Source organism: Pongo pygmaeus, chromosome X (assembly GCF_028885625.2).
Source record: "Pongo pygmaeus isolate AG05252 chromosome X, NHGRI_mPonPyg2-v2.0_pri, whole genome shotgun sequence".
Taxonomy (NCBI): domain Eukaryota; kingdom Metazoa; phylum Chordata; class Mammalia; order Primates; family Hominidae; genus Pongo; species Pongo pygmaeus.
This window is the reverse complement of record NC_072396.2, coordinates 17,247,278-17,253,277: the sequence shown is the minus strand read 5'-3', so window position 1 is coordinate 17,253,277 and position 6,000 is coordinate 17,247,278. Positions and strand designations below refer to the sequence as shown.

Sequence of the window (6,000 nt, the reverse complement as noted above, 5' to 3'; positions counted from 1 at the left end):
TGGGTAGGGGGCTAAGGAGTGGGGAGTGCTGATTGGTCAGGTCAGAGATGAAATCCTAGGAGGTCAGTCGAAGCTGTCCTCTAGCAATGAGTCGGTTCCTGGGTGAGGGCCACAACACCAGATGAGCCAGTTTATTGATCTGGGTGGCACCAGCTAATCCATGGACTGAAAAATATCTTCAGCACCTAATCTTAGGTTTTATGGTAGTGGGTAGTGATGTTATCCCTAGGAGCAATTGAGGAGGTTTAGAATCTTGTGGCCTCTAGCTGCAAGACTCCAGAACCATAATTTCTTTATTTTTTTTATTTTTTATTTTTATTTATTTATTTATTTTGAGACAGAGTTTCGCTCTTTTTGCCCAGGCTGGAGTGCAATGGCACGACCTCGGCTCGCTGCAACCTCTGCCTCCCGGGTTCAAGAGATTCTCCTGCCTCAGCCTCCTGAGTAGTTGGGATTACAGACACCTGCCACCGTATCTAGCTAATTTTTGTATTTTTAGTAGAGACAGGGTTTCACCATGTTGGCCAGGCTGGTCTCGAATTCCTGACCTCAGGTGATCCGCCCGCCTCAGCCTCCCAAAGTGCTGGGATTACAGGCATGAGCCACCGTGCCCAGGCTATTTTTCTTTTATTATTATTATTATTTTCTTTTTCTTTTTCTTTTTTTTTTGGACGGAGTCTCGCTCTGTTGCCCATGCTGGAGTGCAGTGGCGCGATCTCGGCTCACTGCAGCCTCCGCCTCCTGGGTTCACGCCATTCTCCTGCCTCAGCCTCCTGAGTAGCTGGGACTATAGGTGCCCGTCACCACGCCCGGCTAATTTTTTTTTTTTTTTTTTGTATATTTAGTAGAGATGGGGTTTCACCATGTAAACCAGGATGGTCTCGATCTTCTGACCTCGTGATCCGCCCGCCTCGGCCTCCCAAAGTGCTGGGATTACAGGTGTGAGCCACCACACCCGGCTATTTTTACTTTCTTGGGCTTTCCAGTAAAGACCAGAAAACCTGCTAGATAAATTCTAAAACAGCTGTGACACTAAACCATAATATTGTGGCTCATTTGTTAGTCCTACAAAGGCAGTCTGGTTCCCATGCGAGAGTGGGGTTTGTTTCAGGAAAGGGCTGTTACAATCTTTGTGTCAAAGTTAAAGTTCTTCCCAAAGTTAGTTTGGCCTATGCCCAGGAATGAACACAGAAGCAAGATGGAGTCAGTTAGGTCAGATCTACACACTGCCATAACTTTCTCACTGTTACACTTTTTGCAAAGGCCATTTCACATCCCCAATTCCCACTTCCCAGGAGCCATTTAAAACTTAGCAGTTTCGTCTGTTTGCGTCTATGTCTCATAACAATATGCTTACGCCACTTGCCCTTGATTTTCAGTTGTAGATTGTGGCAGACTGCAAATTGCCCACCCTGATATCAACTTTTCCTCAGCCGTCAGAGTTACTGCACCTCCAGAATTCCTGAGCATTTCCAGGCTTCTGAAGCATGAAAGTGTTCTTGTTATCACTTGGCTGTTGCTGGCCCTTCTGTTTTTGTCACTATGAATGTATAGCTTTTCTTTTCATTCCTTTACTGTCATTCAGTGGGGTTTGTGGATGGAGTGGCGATAAATGCATATATTTATGTGAGAACCTAAGATTCTCACATTTCAGAAAACTAAAAAACAAAACCCCACTTTGAAAACAGAACTAAAACAGTATTTATTTTACAAAGGCCTCTTTAAAAATAGGATGACATTTTAGACATAGGTTGTTAAAAAACGTGCAGTCCAACCCTTTCATTGTACTGATAAAGAAGCTGAGTGTGTCAGGCTGAGTATTTTCACCAAGTCTCCTGACTTTCCACTCACGTCTCTTTCCCCAGGCCCTGTGGTTCTCAATCTTAGCTGCTGTTACAAAGTCTGGAAGAGTTTCAAACAACCCTGTACCCTCAGGGTTACATCCCCGGCCAAATAAATCAGTATCTCTGCAGGGGAGCCTGGGCATCAGTAGCACCTGGACTTGCCAGGAAGTCCTATTGTGCGGCCACGCTTGAGGATGACTACCCGCTGCCAGGAGATTGACTGGTTTAGTCCATTTCTAAAAGCATGGTAATGTGGACATCAAGACATCCATCACAAGCTCATTATTATTTATTTATTCGTTTGTTTGAGACAGGGTCTGGCTCTGTCGCCCAGGCTGGAGTGCAGTGGCCTGATCGTGGCTCGCTGCAATCTCCTCCTCCCGGGCTCAAGCCATCCTCCCACCTCAGCCTCCTGAGTAGCTGGGACTCCAGGTGCCCGCCACCACGCATGGCTTTTTTTTTTTTTTTTTTTTTTTAAATTGAGACAGGCTTTCGCCCTGCTGCCCAGGCTGGTCTCAAACTCCTGGGTTCAAGTGATCCGCCCACCTTGGTCTCCCAAAGTGCTGGGATTACAGGTGTGAGCCTCTGTGCCTGGCCTATTTTTATTAATTACCTTTGTGTGTTATCCAGATTTTTTTTTTTTTTTCGAGACGGAGTCTTGCACTGTCACCTGGGCTGGAGTGTAATAGTGCGACCTCGGCTCACTGCAACCTCTGCCTCCCGGGTTCACACGATTCTCCTGCCTAAGCCTCCCAAGTAGCTGGGATTGCAGGTGCATACCACCACAGCCAGCTAATTTTTTGTAGTTTTAGTAGAGATGGGGTTTCACCATGTTGACCAGACTGGTCTCAAACTCCTGACCTTGTGATCCACCCACTTCGGCCTCCCAAAGTGCTGGGATTACAGGCGTGAGCCACCACACCTGGCCCCAGATTTTAAATAGTATCTATTTTCATGCCTCAATTTCACAAGCATGTATTCTGTTAATCCAATTAACAATGAACATTCAACAATTTTGTTAGCGGCATCAATATAGTGTTCTTGTGCCACACTCCTTTGATAGTGGCATATTATTTAGCTCAGTTCTCACATGCCACTTATACCCTAAAGTAAATCTCCATGAAACAGTTTAAAATTGCCGAGTGACATGGTCATTTTGCTATATCAGGATTTTTTCATTGTCTAAGTGCAGTAATGGCAGAGAACATTACGCACCTTATTGCTATTATGCTGATTATTGTTGGACACTGGATACTGTAGGAGTAGTCACTCAAAACCTCCATTATGATGAATTGATCTATTATCTCTATTTATTAGGTCATAGGAGCTGGTTAACGTCGCTGAGTTTTAGCTCTGGCTGGTAGAAAGCATAGTCACTGTTCATTATGGTTATCAGGGAAGAACAAGAAAAATCACTATATATTGTCACTCCTTGGGGGCAGGTGGCAGTGAAGGAAAAATCCCACAACAGCTTTGGAATACCAGAGCTCCTGACCGTGGGTTAGAATGGTCTATTATTATGAAGGACAACCCATTGAATTTGAGAAGTCTACAGTGAAAGCAAAATGTGTTCTTAAAATGCAATACTATCTCGAGGCAGTTTTAATTCTAACAATAGGAGCCTACATACCAGATGGCTTTGAAATATTTACAGGTCCTCTTTGCCTGAATTTTAGTTATCCAGGAACAACCATTATAACTTATACCTTGCCACTAAAAGTAAGGTTTATTTATTCAGAAAAAAAGGTAACATAATTTTTCATTTTGAAATAAATCAGGATGCACTGAATAAATGCTGTTTAAAAAGCCACACTTTTAACAACTGAAATCACAGGTGGCTTATCTAAGTAAATCCCTTAGTGTGAAGACCAGATAATTTGATGATTTGTGAGAAGTATATAACTGCATGTGATTAAAGCTTCATGTGTATTTGTCATGTCGTGACTCGGTAGTTTAGCCAATAGAAATAATCATTCATTAAAATGGCCCATCTTCCCCACAATAAAACTGATTATAAACCATATCAAAATTTCTGCCACTTTTGGCCAGGTGCAGTGGCTCACGCCTGTAATCCCAGCACTTTGGAAGGCCGAGGCAGATATATAACCTGAGCTCAGAAGTTCAAGACCAGCCTGAGCAACTTGTGGAGACACCCATCTCTACAAAAAATACAAAAATTAGCCAGGCATGGTGGTGCATGCCTGTGGTCCCAGCTACTCGGGAAGCTGAGGAGGGAGGATCCCTTAAGCCTGGGAGGTGGAGGCTGTAGTGAGCTGAGATCCCACCAAGGCACTCCAGCCTGAGTGACAGAGCGAGACCCTGTCTCAAAAAAAAAAAAAAAAAAAAACTACCACTTTTATTTTTAAAAGTTGAAAAACTGGCTGGGCATGGTGGCTCATGCCTGTAATCCCAGCACTTTGAGAGGCCGAGGTGGGTGGATCACCTGAGGCCAGGAGTTCGAGACCAGCCTGGCCAACATGGTGAAACCCTGTCTCTACTAAAAATACAAAAATTAGCCAGTTGTGGTGGCACACGCCTGTAATCCCAGCTACTCTGGAGGCTGAGGCAGGAGAATCACTTGAACCCAGGAGGCGGAGGTTGCAGCGAGCCGAGGTTGCCGCCACTGCACTCCAGCCAGGGCAACAGAGTGAGCCTCCATCTTAAAAAAAAAAAAAAAAAAAAAAAAGTTAAAAACCAAATTTGCTAAAATTAAATGTGCCTAATTTTCCTAATTAAAAAATGTTTATCTTTACTTAAAAATGGAGGGGGGTATCTATTACTAGAAAGAGTAACTATATAAAATTATTCAAATTATTGATGCACATTCAGAGTCCTGGTTTTTAATACCAAAAAGCCGTTAAGACTGGGTGCAGTGGCTCACGCCTGTAATCCCAGCACTTTGGGAGGCCCAGGCGGGCGGATCACCTGAGGTCGGGAGTTCAAGACCAGCCTGACCAACATGGCGAAACCCTGTCTCTACTAAAAATACAAAAATTAGCCGGGTGTGGTGGCGCAAGCCTGTAATCCCAGCTACTAGGGAGGCTGAGGCAGGAGAACTGCCTGAACCCGGGAGCCGGAGGTTGCAGTGAGCTGAGACTGCGCCATTGCATTCCAGCCCAGGCAACAGAGACTGTCTCAAAAAAAGAAAAAAGCCATCAAAGAGGCAAATAAAATACTGCAAGTCAGACATAATCATAAGATTTCTGCTGAAACCTTTTAAATGTCCTGAAATCCTATTTTTAACAATATTTTGATTAAAGCAATCATCTTGATTACAATAGTACATCTTAAATCACTGGGAGTACAAGTGTAATTGCTGCTTTATCTCTGAAACGATGTTTCTCTAGTTTTTTTTCAAAAATTACCAATTAAGGTCGTGGCTTACCCCTGTAATCCCAGCACTTTGGGAGGTCAAGGCGAGTGGATCATTTGAGATCAGGAGCTCGAGACCAGCCTGGCCAACACGGTGAAACCCCATCTCTGCTAAAAATACAAAATTAGCTGGGCATGGTGGCAGTTGCCTGTAATCCCAGCTACTCCGGAGGCTGAGGTGGGAGAATCGCTTGAACTTGGGAGGCGGAGGTTGCAGTGAGGTTAGATCAAGCCACTGCACTCCAGCCTGGGTGACAGAGCAAGACTATCTCCAAAAAAAAAAAAAAAAAAAAAGAAATGCCCGATTTACCAAGAATATTTCTCATCCCCCTAAAAACTTGCCGCCCCCCCCCCCTTTTTTGAAACAGGGTCTCTGTCACCCAGGCTGGAGTGCAGTGGCATGATCACGGCTCACTGCAGCCTGGATCTCCTGGGCTCAAGCGATCCTCCTGCCTCAGCCTTCCAAGTAGCTAGGACCACAGGTGTGGGCTACCACACCTGGCTCATTTGTATTTTTGTAGAGGCAGGGGTCTCCCTATGTTGCCCAGGCTGGTCTTGAACTCCTGAGCTCAAGCAATCTGCCTGCCTCAGCCTCCCAAAGTGCTGGGATTCCAGGTGTGAACCACCACGCCCAGCCCTTGGGTCTTTTTAATTTTGGTAGTATAGAAATAACTGGAACCTCAGAGGAGACACCTGTAATGCCAACTAGAAAAACACTGCTGCAAAGGACATCTAGTGGAAGGGTAAAAAGTAAAAAGCAGTAGAAACCTCAGCTTCCCTGAGA

General features: G+C 44.8%; 1 non-coding gene across 1 annotated transcript; it reads right to left on the bottom strand.

Annotated features, from left to right (window-relative positions):
- Positions 1–973: 973 nt before the first annotated feature.
- On the bottom strand, positions 974–1,035 carry LOC129025529 (U7 small nuclear RNA). Its single transcript, XR_008497279.1, has one exon. It is a non-coding gene; the product is annotated as a U7 small nuclear RNA (small nuclear RNA).
- Between the last annotated feature and the right edge of the window lie 4,965 nt (positions 1,036–6,000).